The sequence below is a fragment of the Talpa occidentalis genome, unplaced genomic scaffold, assembly GCF_014898055.3.
Source record: "Talpa occidentalis isolate TD23 unplaced genomic scaffold, MPIMG_talOcc4v2.1 talOcc4.10, whole genome shotgun sequence".
Classification (NCBI taxonomy): Eukaryota; Metazoa; Chordata; class Mammalia; order Eulipotyphla; family Talpidae; genus Talpa; species Talpa occidentalis.
In genome coordinates, this window is record NW_023600993.1 from 11122547 (window position 1) to 11135246 (window position 12700).

A 12700-nucleotide genomic window follows, 5' to 3' on the forward strand; every position below is an offset into this window, starting at 1 on the left:
CCAAATACCTTATTTCAATCTCCCTAGTAGTTTTTTTTTTTTTTTTAGAGGCATGTTTATTTATTTATTTGTTTGTTTGTTTGTTTGTTTTGTTTATACATGCACTGGGTACAGTCAGAAGCGCGGGAGGGTGAGAGAATTCACCAGAGCCAGAGCGGGGAGCAGAGCAGGCAGAAGGACTGAGGTACACTGCTGAGGGGAGCAGCGGGCGGCAGGAGAGGTCTGCGCGCCATATGGGACCCTCCTCTGGTGGCCGGGGAGCAGCCGGGGATCGAACCGGCGCCGCAGAGGCTGCGGGCAGCTTCGCAACCCGGCGCTCAACCGCTGCGCCACCGGGGAGGCCCTAGTAGTTTTTTTCTTCATCATGAAAAGTATTTTATTTTTTGAGGTGACGTTGGTTTACATCACTCCCTATAATGCAGAGGAAAGTGCATGCTCAGATGTGCATCAATGAAATTCATTTTGTAGCTCTTCCACTCTCCTTAAATCCCTAAACTCCTTACTCCTAATCTTCATCAAATGACATATTCCCATTGACAGAAGAAATGGAAGCCATCCAATGGGAACTCCCCTCTTTCCACCACCATAGTCACAGACTTACCTACAACTTTCTTCCCGTTTAGTGGCCTCCCTCCTCTCGCCACCGGCCAGTGTCTCCATGGATGCGCCATCCCTGCTCGTATCCTCATAGGTCTTGCTTTCCTCAGTATCCCCTCAGACTCCTGCAGCATCAGTCTCTGCTCTCTGCCTGGATTCCCCTCCTCCTGCCCAAACCCATTAGCTGCTATCAAGAGCACATCTTTTAGGGAGACTCTTGAACCTTCCTGACCTCTGACTCTTAGATGCATTGGGAATGTTACCTTTTCATTGTGCTAGTTGCTGCCATCCCTGAGTGGTGCTCACTTATACCATGGTGCCAAGGTAGAAGTAGAAAACAAACAGTAGCATTTTGAAAGGCAATAAACTTTTCAATGTAAGAGCCAAGGGGATTGTCTCCTCTCTTTTAGGTTCATAGGATGGCAGAATTGGAAACTACTTTACAGCTCTAATCTAAACTTCATTCTACAGATAAGAAATTTGAAGTACAGAAAAGTAATTTTCCAAGGCCACACAGTTGTGTAACCCCTGTGTCCACTTGCATTTGTCCAAGTAACCGAAATATGTGCATGCTGCATTGAGATCTACTTTCTTGGAATTTTTTTTGAGTCGAAAGGAAGGATGGAGCAAAGTGAAGGTAGGGATGAGACAGTTAGGTGCATGAAGGTCTCCATGATCAGGGGGAACTACCCAAGTTCTTCACCCCTTAGGATTGAAGGGGACCTCAGAAGTCACATAAGCCATAAACCTGGGGGCAGGCCCTACAAACACAGTCACCAGACCATGAGTGTGGTGCTCACCATTGATGTGTTTAGGGATGGATGCTGCTCCCTTAGGGATGTGCTTCCCTTTAAAAAGAGTGTTGGTCAAGATAAGGTAACTTTTCTCTTACCTGAGAATATCTTTCTTCCTCCCTGACCTTTTAATTAAATGAGTCTACCAGTTTCTCCTTCGCTGAAATTATTTTCATTTCCTTCCCTGGGACATTTTTCACTACTCATATGTCGAAGATTGTGTTCAGGGATAGTTGGGTTTCAGAAGCATATGGCAAAGATCCTACCAGCCTAATTGGTAGAGCTTATTTCATTGGCTGTGCTTCCTAACATGATTGAAACTGCCCTGAAATTTATGAGGAATGAGTAAGTGTAAGGTGCCTTTGCTAAAATATCAGGTAGTGATATTTCCTGTAAGAAGTATTGGCCTATGCGTTGATTGGAAATATTTCTAATCAACACCCTTAGTTTCCTGTGTGTGAGCTCATTTTTTCTCACCTTGCAACAGTTCATCTGCCTTACCTCACTATGTGAGAGCACAAGATGGGAAGCAGAAAGTTTCAAAGCACCTGTTTCTGAAAATCCTGTGGTTACAGAAGTCAGATTTGAGAACTTCCTATGGTTCAGTAAGTTCTTTGCTACCTGAGGAAAAGAGGTGACCTATGGGGTACAGCTGTGACCTGTGAGGTGCACTGTCCCTGGAAGTTCTCCTGCACTTACTGTGATTTGAATGTGTCATTTGTTTCTTGTCAGGACTCTGGCTAGGGGTACAGAGTAGATTTTAAGATGGAATCTATCTGACAAGGAAGTTTAAGTCCTTTCCTCTATTTCTTAACACCTATTGGAAAGTGTCAGTGCTTTAATATGACTATTGAGTCAAGTGGAGCCACTGGCAAGGAACTCCAGAGTGGCACATGTTCTGTGGTGCCTGCTTGCAAAATCTCCACTGCCCATTGTAGCCAAGAAGACCTGCCTGGCATGGCCACCTTCTAGATGGTACTCAAATGGTGGCTCCATTCATACACAGTAGACAATAGCACTCCCTGTGAAAAGGGCTCCTCTGCTCTCAGACGCTTGTCAGGCAGCCAAAGCTATTAACACAGATTTATTCAATAGCACTACAGTTTGGCATCTTCAGGAGTGTTCAGTTAAAGATTAAAAACAGCACTTTGAGGAGTAGGAGTACACCCTTTTGACAGAATGGCTAATTAGTTGGGGAGCTTTCCAACAAGATAGGCAGGCAAGAAAGGATGGGACACAGGAAGAGTCAACTTGGATAAGGGAGGGAGAATGTGCAGAACAGCATTTGGGTTTTTGCTGAAGGGCCAAGTCCCTGTGGAGGGCACCGGGCTGTGAGGGAGTCCTGGCAGCCAAGGCCACGGTCATCTGATGGAGGAGACAAGAAGACATGAGATGCGGTAGAAATGAGACATGGGCAAAGCTGGGATCTCCACCTGCCTGCTTTGGTTTTTTTCCTTGCAGTCCTTGGATGATGTTCTGGATCTCTGTGAAGCATCTTCCTGGCTTAGAGTTGAAGTCTTCTACCCCATCATGAAGAATCTCTCTGGTTTTCTATTTGTTTTCCAGAAAAGGAGAAGTTTGAAAGCAAAAAGTATATGGATGGGTCACAAATTGAAGAGTGTCTATGAAAGAAATCATAAGAACAGGAGTTGGTAAATTTGGGGGTGGAGGGTGCCCATGCTTCAGTTGTGTTCCCTCTAAAGATGCCAGGGGTTGCAGGAACCACCCACAAACCTCTGGGACCTATATTAGTGCCATGTCTGCCCCAGCTTCCACAGCCACAGATTGAATAGGATGCCATGGATGGAGTGATAGGGGAGGGAGAGATGATGTGCATGGAATGGAACGTGACGGAAGGGAGGCTAGTGGTTAATTACAAATTCTCATGTCAGACTCTGATACTTAATGTGATTTTGACTAAGTTGCATTACCTGGTTGAGCTTCAGTTACCTCCTCTGTAATTATCATCATTCATCCGTCAACCCTCCGTCCCTCCCTCCCTTCCCCCCCCCCAGATATGGATGTAATTGTTGTGGGAATTAAAGACGTTAATTCAAGTAAAGTGCTTAGCACAATTCCTGGCACACACGAGGGTTCCATCTATGTTAGCCATCACGTTTATTGCCACTGATATGCTGGAAGGGGAGGAAAGAGCACTGGAATCGGCTGGTAAGGGGTTGCTAGAAAATGTGACAACTCTTGTGCTTGACTGGAACTGGCACAGACTGTGTACCTCAGAACTGTCCTCTGAGCTCAGGGTTGCAGTCACTGCCAGGGTGTGGTCACCCTTTTGAGCCCCTGCCTATAGCAAATGGGCAACTCCTCTTGCAGCGTAGTGACAGAAGAAGGACAGTGATTGGGGGAACAGGTGTCCCGGGCTTGAACGGCTTATTCCTTTTATCATTTGTTTACCCAATTCAACAAATATTCTTGTATTTCTACAACAAGCTAAACAGTGCATGAGGTTTGGGTCTATAATGGGGACAGTTTTACCCTCATTCGGTTCACCGGAGGGTGGAAGAGACACACCAGTGAAGAGATGATCACAATACAGCTAGCATGTGCTTCATTAGGGATGCAGTAGTTGGAGAAGTCAGAGAGGCAGACAAGGGGAGTGGAAAATTTAAATTGGCTTGGAATAATGTCAAGCCAATTGATGTTGACTAACCTTTTAGTTGAATGAATCAGATGATGCATTAAATAATAGAGTCAAGGTCAAAGGTATTTTTCTGATAGCTTAATAAGTATTTATTGAACACTGCCTCCATAGCAGCCTTGAACTAGGTGCTTAAAACTTAGTTGGGGCAGATGGCCTCCCTGGTGGTTGAGCACTGGGCTGCAAAGCTGCCCACAGCCTCTGCAGCATTGGTTCAATCCCCAGCCGCCGGCGAGGGTCCCACATGGCGCGCCCGCTGCTCCCCTCAGCAGTGTATTTCGTCAGTCTGTCTGTTCTGCTCCCTTCTCTGGCTCTGGTGAATTCTCTCACCCTCCTGCACTTCTGACTGTACCCAGGGCTTGTATAAATAAATAAATAAATCTTAAAAAAAAAAACCAAACAAACTTAGTTGGGCCAGAGACTTGATTTCTTTCACTTGCTTCTCTGTCAGCCTCTGTGGACTGATAAGTGGTGATGAGCAGGAAATTGGAGAAGGAGGTGGTAGCAAGGGTCACCTGAATTCTGGTCTGCCCTGGGGCTCTCTGCTTTCTTGTGGGCTTGGTTGTTTGTAACAAGGTGATGTATTGGTGCTGATGAATGAATGAACAACTAATGAGTGTGGTCACCATTTACCACCCGCTCACTCTCATATTCCAAACATGGTATATCTTTTTTTAAAATGAGAAAAAATTGGGGGCTGGTGATTGGTGAAGAAAGGAGAGGGCCAAGATGTATGACATAGAAGTGTGTGAAAAAGGAACTAAAAAATCTTAACCATGCCAGCAGCTGAGGGATTCTCCTATCTCCTCAAAATGTGCTTAATGGACACCAGAATTCAGAATGACTGACTTTGCAGCCGTTCTTTAGAAGCCTCTAGCTCAGCTTCCCCTCAGCTAATTCTGGGACTGGCTTTCTCCAGTGGGCTCTGTCCAGAGCCTCATTACTCACTGTCAGTACCCGAAACCAGACGCAAGTGCTGGAGCAGCCAGATGCTGCTCATTCCCTTCAATTTTTTCCACGTCTTGACAGAGGTGTCAGGGAAACAAAAGCTTCTGAAATGACAGCTTCCCCTGGCGCATGCCTGGGAGACCTGACACTCTCCCATCTGTTCCGATCTGGCCTGGAGTGAGCGCGGGCAGCAGAGCACCAGCGCAGGGTGCTTGCCTTGGCAAGCACGGCCAAGTGCAGGCCTGGACAGGATGCATCTCAGGCACAACTGAGGGGACACAGATTCAGGTCTTGACTTGGGCTCAGGGTTGCAGTGGCTGCAGGGGTGTGGTCGCCCTTTTGGGCCCCTGCCTATAGCAAATGGGTGACTCCTCTTGCAGCGTAGTGATGGAAGAAGGGCAGAGGTTTGGGGAATGGGTGTCCCGGGCTTGAAAGGCTTATTCCTTTGAATAGCTTTGGGCTGTTTTCTTATTGTAGGATTTCATAGATTTAAAGCATGAATTAAAAAGCTTTTGTGTTAAATACAATCCCAATTTTGTTGGCAAGCAACTTTTTTAAAAAGCACTATTATAAATGCTCTATACAGTACATCCTCACGCAACGTCATGGATAGGTTCTTTGTGGATTTTTTTTTTGTTTTTAGCTTGCTTTTTTTTTAGGTTTTTTTTTTATATTCCCCATACAATTGCACCCCCCTTATTTTGACCCCAATCCTTCCTCTCCCCCCGCTCCCAGTGTGTCTCTGGTTTATAGTTGCTTGTTGATTTTGATTTTTCCTTTATTATAATTAGTCTTTTTCCCAGTCCCTTATTTAAGTTTTCTAGATTCCTGCTATGAGTGAGACCATCCGGTATTTTTCTTTTTCTTTCTGGCTTATTTCGCTGAGCATGATCCCTATGGATAAGTTCTTTGAAACTGTGACTTGGAGAGAAACATATAATGAAGGAAGATCCTTAAATAATGTTTTTTTTTTCCTAATAGTGGCTGGAATTGGCTTTTTCTTTGTGAACTCTTTTGTTATTGCAGTACCATTGGTTTACAACACTGTGTATGTTCCAGGAGCACAGCTTCACACCTGGAAATGAGCTCACCATGCCATGCTCACCAGCTAAGGTCGAGTGACCATGCACCACACCCCAGGGAGCCCCTCCAGCTGTCCTGCCCATCCCCTTCTCTTCTCTTGCCCACCATTCTGTTGTCAGAATCTAAGGGGTTGGTTTTGCTTCTCACGTCTTCATATTTTGTGTATCAATGAGATCATATAGTATTTGTCTTTCTCTTTCTGACTTTTTATTTAGCATAATCCCCTGAAGATTCCTCCATGCTATCGCAAATGGCAAGATCTCACCTTAATAGCTGAGCTCTAGCCCATGGTACATATAGACTAAATCTTTTTATCCATTCATCCAGAATTGTTTTTCTCTCATTACTGTTATAACAAAATGATGTTGAACAAAACGATACTATTGGAGCAGCTGCTGTACTTCAGTTTGCTGATGTGGTATGGGTAATTAATACATGCTTATTCTAGATTTTGAACATCAATAAGACACAACAAGAGCTCATGTCTACCGAGTTCGCATAATGCTTTAAAACATAATACTTATAATGTTTTTGTTATAAAAGTAATATGCATGTTCATTACAATTTAAGAAACACCAAACTGCACAAGACTGAAAGTTAAAGTCAGTTGTAATCCTCTGACTCTGAAATAGATGAGCATTAACATTGTAGTGTTTTTTCCTCCTGGGCTTTTATCCTGCACATGCACCTAATATGTTTTTGAGTGATTTTTGCATATGAAGATAAATGACATCAAGAATGCAAACAGAGAAGAAAATGAAATTCCTTTTCTTGCAAATAAGCAACACTCTTTGAACGAGTGTTCTTTCAAACATAACTCAGTGACCTCTGTCTCCCACTGCAAAGACAAAGCCAGGAAACCATGGCAGAAAGATGGAATGAGGACAAGCAGAGGAAAATAAAACTGCTGATGAGCCAGGGATTGTTTTACATAGGGGAACACAAAGATGATTTGATTGATTGAATGATTCGTTCATTCATTCATCCATCAATAAATATGGATTGAACCCTCATTTGAACTCTACATATGGTATAAAAATGCAAATAGGACACATCCTTGACCTCCAAGAGCACCCACTCTGCGGTGGCAACCAGATGAATAGCTCATCGAGGACAAGGAAATGTCAGACGACTTGTGAATGGGCCACCTGAATGTGTGGGAACTAGCTGGACAGTGGCTGGAGGGAAAGGCACTTGGGAGGGGGTGGGGACAGGCTCTGTGTGCCATTCTTGGGGGTTGATTCTTTCCTCAGAAAGTACCTGGTGTCCACTGAAGGATTACAGAGAGAAGACGACAATGATCCCTTTTACATTTGGGCTGGCACAAGTGAAAGCAAATAAGATTTTGTCACCAGGCAACTGCATGATCCTTTGAAAAGCAAGCAAACAAAATAACTAAAAAGCAAATAAGTGAATAAACAAGGTTCTCTGACCCTCGGTTTGCTCATCTGAAATGGAATAGTAACTGCCTATGATGTCAGGGTGAGGATTAAATGAGAATGAAAGCAAATTGAGAGGCAGAAATCACTCAAACCTAATATCTGTTGGGAAGTGGCACAAGCTAATGTTAGTTGCAAGGCATAATATCGGTTCAGCCTCCTCTCTGTCCAACTCCCTCCTCTGCACCCCCATCCTACTTTCCAGACCCACACGCCACTCAGTCTGCTCTGCCCTTCCCAACAGCACTCCATCTTCCTGGCGTGCTGCTTCTTTCTCTTCCCTACTTTGAGAACTGTGAGGCATGGTCCTTCTGCCCGCCTGTGCCCAGGCAGGAGCTCCTTGCCGCCAGTTCTCTCCCTCTGCCGGGCAGCAGCCCTCCTGCCCGCTGGGTCCTGTATCATGCGGGGCTTCTCTGCACTGACCTCCCTCAGCAGAGGCAGCTCTTCTCCCAAGGCCGCCCGCCTGCGACCATGCAGGCCTCTCTCGGCAAACCTGTCCTCCTCAGGGCAGCCCTTCCTGCCCGCTGGTGTCTATGCAAGTTTCCTTTTCCTTTTCTCCCTTTGCATAATAAACCTTCCCTTTTGGCTATATAAAGAACTATGAGCCATCTTTCAAGACCTAACTCAAATATTCACCCTTCTCCAGAATGTTCAAAGAATTTTAGAGGCAGGGGAGATAGAAAAATCTCTCCTTATTAGGAGGCCAAGTTTTAAAGAATGGGATAGGCTCACTGTGTGCCTAGTGAGATTTGCAGATACGAGCTTTAAAATAATTCATCCTTGCTTAAAAGACACACCTACAATCTGGGTGTGCGTCTGTGGGCCAGGCCCCTGGGTCTGCTTCCTTTTGGGAGTCTCTTCCTCCCTTCCCCCATCAAAAACCCTCTTGTTTTATTCCTATGTTTTTATTTCATCCTCTAATATCCCTATATACGTCTTCTCATTATAATTAATTTCTTATTGCCTATATGAGTTTATTATTTTTACTTACTTTAAATTCTTAGTGCCTCTAGTCCTCTGTATTAATTCTGCTTTGAATCAGCAAATATTTACTATCTAATTGTCTTTCTTTACCATGCTCGTCACCTGCTGAGTTGTGGGAGAAGCAGGAAAAACAGAAGATTTTCCTCATCTTGTCCTCTCACTGTCAACACTCCTTCCTCTTGGGGTTTCTTACATTTTTTTGGTTAATCCCCCTGATCCATACCTGCTTCTGATTTCTGTAGATTCTCTATGATTCAGCCTACAGTTTGTGCTAGCTAGCCATCTTATTATTTACCTTGAAAAGTTACACTTTATTTTAACATGAGTATAATAAGTTTTAAATACTGTCTCTCTGTGTGTGTTAAAGAACCCAATTAGATAGATGACAGAACTTTGTTCCTCTGATCCTTAATTACTATGATACCTAATTATTTCCCCTCTTGCCTGAAATAGCTTACTTGCTTTTGAAACTCACCAGAAGTGAGCAAATCTCCCTACCACTGGGGGTTCTCTTAGAGGTGAAATTTCCCAGGCCCCCAAAGACCATAACTCCACCTGTTCTCTCCTTTATTCCATCTGCAGACATGAAAGGATCAACCCTTTTTCTGACTTTCTCACTTTCTTGACTAGGCAGCTGGAAAACATGTCAGACACCCCTTGATTCCCTACTCCCAAAAGTTTTATTTTGCCATTTAAGTGGAAGGATAAAAATCTTTTTTTCTCCCTAAGCAGAACCTTTTTTTGTTCCCAATAGTAAGATTATTTACCTTTTGTTATTTTTAGATAATTTTCTTTCTTTTTTTTTTTTTGAAGATTTATTTATTTATGTATACAAGCACTGGGCACAGTCAGAAGCACAGGAGGGTGAGAGAACTCACCAGAGCCAGAGCAGGGAGCAGAACAGGCAGACTGATGAAATACACTGCTGAGGGGAGCAGCGGGGCAGCAGGAGAGGTCTGTGCGCCATGTGGGACCCTCACTGGCAGCTGGGGATGGAACCGGCATTGCAGAGGCTGTGGGCAGCCCAGCGCTCAACTGCACCGGGGAGGCCCAAGATTATTTACTTTTTATGTCATGTGCGAGTGAATGGGAATTTACAGATGAGGGATTAGAGGGAGGAGGAGGGAAGAGGGCAGAGGAAAACAGAGAGCGGAGAATGAGAGGAAGAGAGAGCAAGCGAGAGGGAGACTTGAAGCAAATCATAGATGACTGGAGAAAAGAATCTTCAGGTTTTGAGAGTAAAATGTCTTTATGAAGAGAAATTCACAGGAAAATTCACAGGCAGAGGAAAACCTTGCCCTTGGTGCTGTTGCAGAAGACCAGCTCAAGCTAGGGCCGATCCCAGTCTTGTGCAACAGGGCCATTGTAGGCCCCATGGTTCTCCCACCACAGTAATATAGTGTTCGTTGTTAAACCATGACTTGAATTTCTTTGATTTCAGAAAAATATTATAAAAAATTAAAATAGAAAACATTTCATTTTATGAACTGTTTGCCCATCCATGTCAGGCACAGGAGAACATGCCCAAGGAAATGAATGATTCCCAAGGAGACGTCATAAACAATGCTGGACAATGGGTACTTAGTAGATGGTTCTAGAAAAAATCCTAAGAGTGATCAAAGACAAATTTGAGGGATGGACAAGAACTGGATTTCAAGGAACCTACCTGCCTCACACCATTCAGTGATAGACCTTGACGGAACATTCCTTCATCACTACAGAGACCTTGCTCTGGAAGACTTTCACCTGAGTCTAGGAGACAGGTCTAGTAGTCAGAGCCAGCACATCCTGTCTGCTCTCTCATGGAGCAAGATGCTTTTCTTAGACGTTTTTCTCTGATAAAACACACACTCCACATTTTTTCTCCCCATCTTCTCTCACTCATACCCCACTGAACAAATACATTTTGATTGCTTCAAGAAAAAGAAGCGAACACAGGCATTGAGTCAATCAGAACAGTTAGGTTATACTGTGGCAGCAAGCCCAGATCTCACCATCTCATACTCCGAAGGGTTACTTCTCACTAACAAGATCCTTGAAAAGTCTAGATAGTTCTGTTGGCCACTGTCTTTCATTGGTGGCTCAGTGACTCTAGATGCTTTGATGTTGCTCCACTCTTTCTGTTAAAGTCTTCTTTGGTCAACACGGCAGGGATGGTACTGCTAGAGGGTGTTCACTGTGGTTCTTCATGAAACGAGTTACTTCTGTCAACAACTGAGTGTTCAGAGAGCAGACATAGTGTTTGGTGAGAAGAGTGTCTACACAGACACACACACACCCCTTCCCATCTGTGTCTTTGGTCCTACTATTGTGTGAAAGAGGACTATGATAAAGTCAAAGTTATTTGTAGTAGGTTTTTAAATTGAACTAGATTCTGACTTTCAAGAACTATGGGAACACTATGGAGTGAGTAATGGAAACGGGGGTGTCATGAAAGCTTTCACAGGAGGGGATTAAAATGGGGCTATGAAGAAGGTGTGAATGAGGAGAAATGTGTCCCTTGAAGAACATCGCATAGTTTTCCATGGCATTCTAGCAGAGGGACAAGACTTGAAAGTGTGAAAAAGAGTAACGAAAGTAGAGCGATTTACAGTGACTGGAGAGAGAGTGTTTCCAAATGGACACCAGTAGGACAAGTCAGTTTGGGGTTCTAGACAGAGAAGTGTGGTGGCTGGAGAACATATAAGAACACAAAAGAATGCGGGTCCTTGATCTCTAGGTGTGATACCAACTTGTAACCCGGTTGCTGAGTGCAGCAGGTGTTCACCTAGAGCAGGCTGGTTGGATGTGGCTGGACTCTGATTTCCCCAGATGGCAGAGTCTGCTCTTCTGTGTGGCGTGGTTCTTGAACCACAGCACCTCCCACCCTGCCCTGGCTTCTGGGACCCCCTGCTAAGCCCCCAGTAACAGCATTTACTCCCAAATGCAGCCTGCTTTGGTTTGTTGTCCCTCTAACCTCTACCTTTTTCCAAAGTGTTTTATTTGTTCTGAGGGGTCTTGTTTTGCTAGTCACTTATCTTCAAATTGCCCAATGAAAACTTTTCGGTGATTAAATATTTGTAAAACAGAGTCCTCCTCTTTGGAGATTTTCAGAGCACCTTCAGGACTGAAACTTTGCTGCAAAGAACCCAGCTTTATTTTATAAAATCTGCCATTTTGCTTCTCTGGAAACTATCTGTTAGCACCTCATACAATAATAGAACAATAGGTCTGAGGGCACCGCTGTGGAGAAAACAGCCGGAGGAAGTTCCACACAGATGGTTGTTCCTTTCTAGTGCTGTTGTCAGTTGCAGAGTTTTCAGGGCTCTTTTAAGGGAAATATTGCAGAAGGAAAAACAAGAAAAAAATCATCTATTGTAAATACTTATCTTCCCACTTACCAGCGAGCTCCGTGAAGGTAGTGACGCTGCCTTTTCATCTTTGATCTTCCAGTAGCCAGCGTGGTTCTCGGCACAAACCTGAAGTGGGTAATAAATACTTGATGAGTGAATGAATGTGACAGAACCTGCAGGACTGCCAGCACTAAGGCACTCAAGTAGAACTGGGACCCCAACCTAGGATCTTTTTTTTTTTTTTTTGCAAGATTTTTTTTTTTTTAAAGATTTATTTATTTATTTATACAAGCACTGGGTACAGTCAGAAGCGCAGGAGGGTGAGAGAATTCTCCAGAGCTAGAGTGCGGAACAGAACAGCAGAGTGATGAAATACACTGCGGAGGGGAGCAGCGGGCGGGGCAGGAGAGGTCTGTCACATCATGTGGGACCGTCACCGGCAGCCGGGGAGCAGCCGGGGATCGAACCGGCGCCGCAGAGGCTGCGGGCAGCTTCGCAACCCAGCGCTCAACCGCTGCGCCACCGGGGAGGCCCTCAACCTAGGATCTTAAGGCGAACATGAGGAGACAGATGACCACAGCAGGGGAGACCCCGAACTTGCCCCCTCCATTTTCAGTTATGTGATCTTGCTATTTTCTTCAATTTTCTGGCTCTCAGCTTTCTCATCTGTAAAACTGGAATAATATTGAGTGGTCTTATATAACTGTTGAAAGAGGAAATGTGCTAGTCTAACTGGAAGCCCTGAGCACAGTGTGGGCACATAAGCATCCAGAAGCAGTTGCTGTAGTATATCATGGTTGTTAATTGTTTTCCCTGTGGGGTTGTCTCTGGGGTCTGTCTCTGCCCACTTTGCGGACTGCGACTTTC

The 12700-nt window shown here is 44.5% G+C and overlaps 1 protein-coding gene across 1 annotated transcript in view; it reads left to right on the top strand.

Moving 5' to 3' along the window:
* The window catches only part of CPNE4 (copine 4), a 385184-nt gene that overhangs the window by 125089 nt on the left and 247395 nt on the right, over nucleotides 1–12700 (top strand). The gene's annotated exons all lie outside the window — the stretch shown is intronic.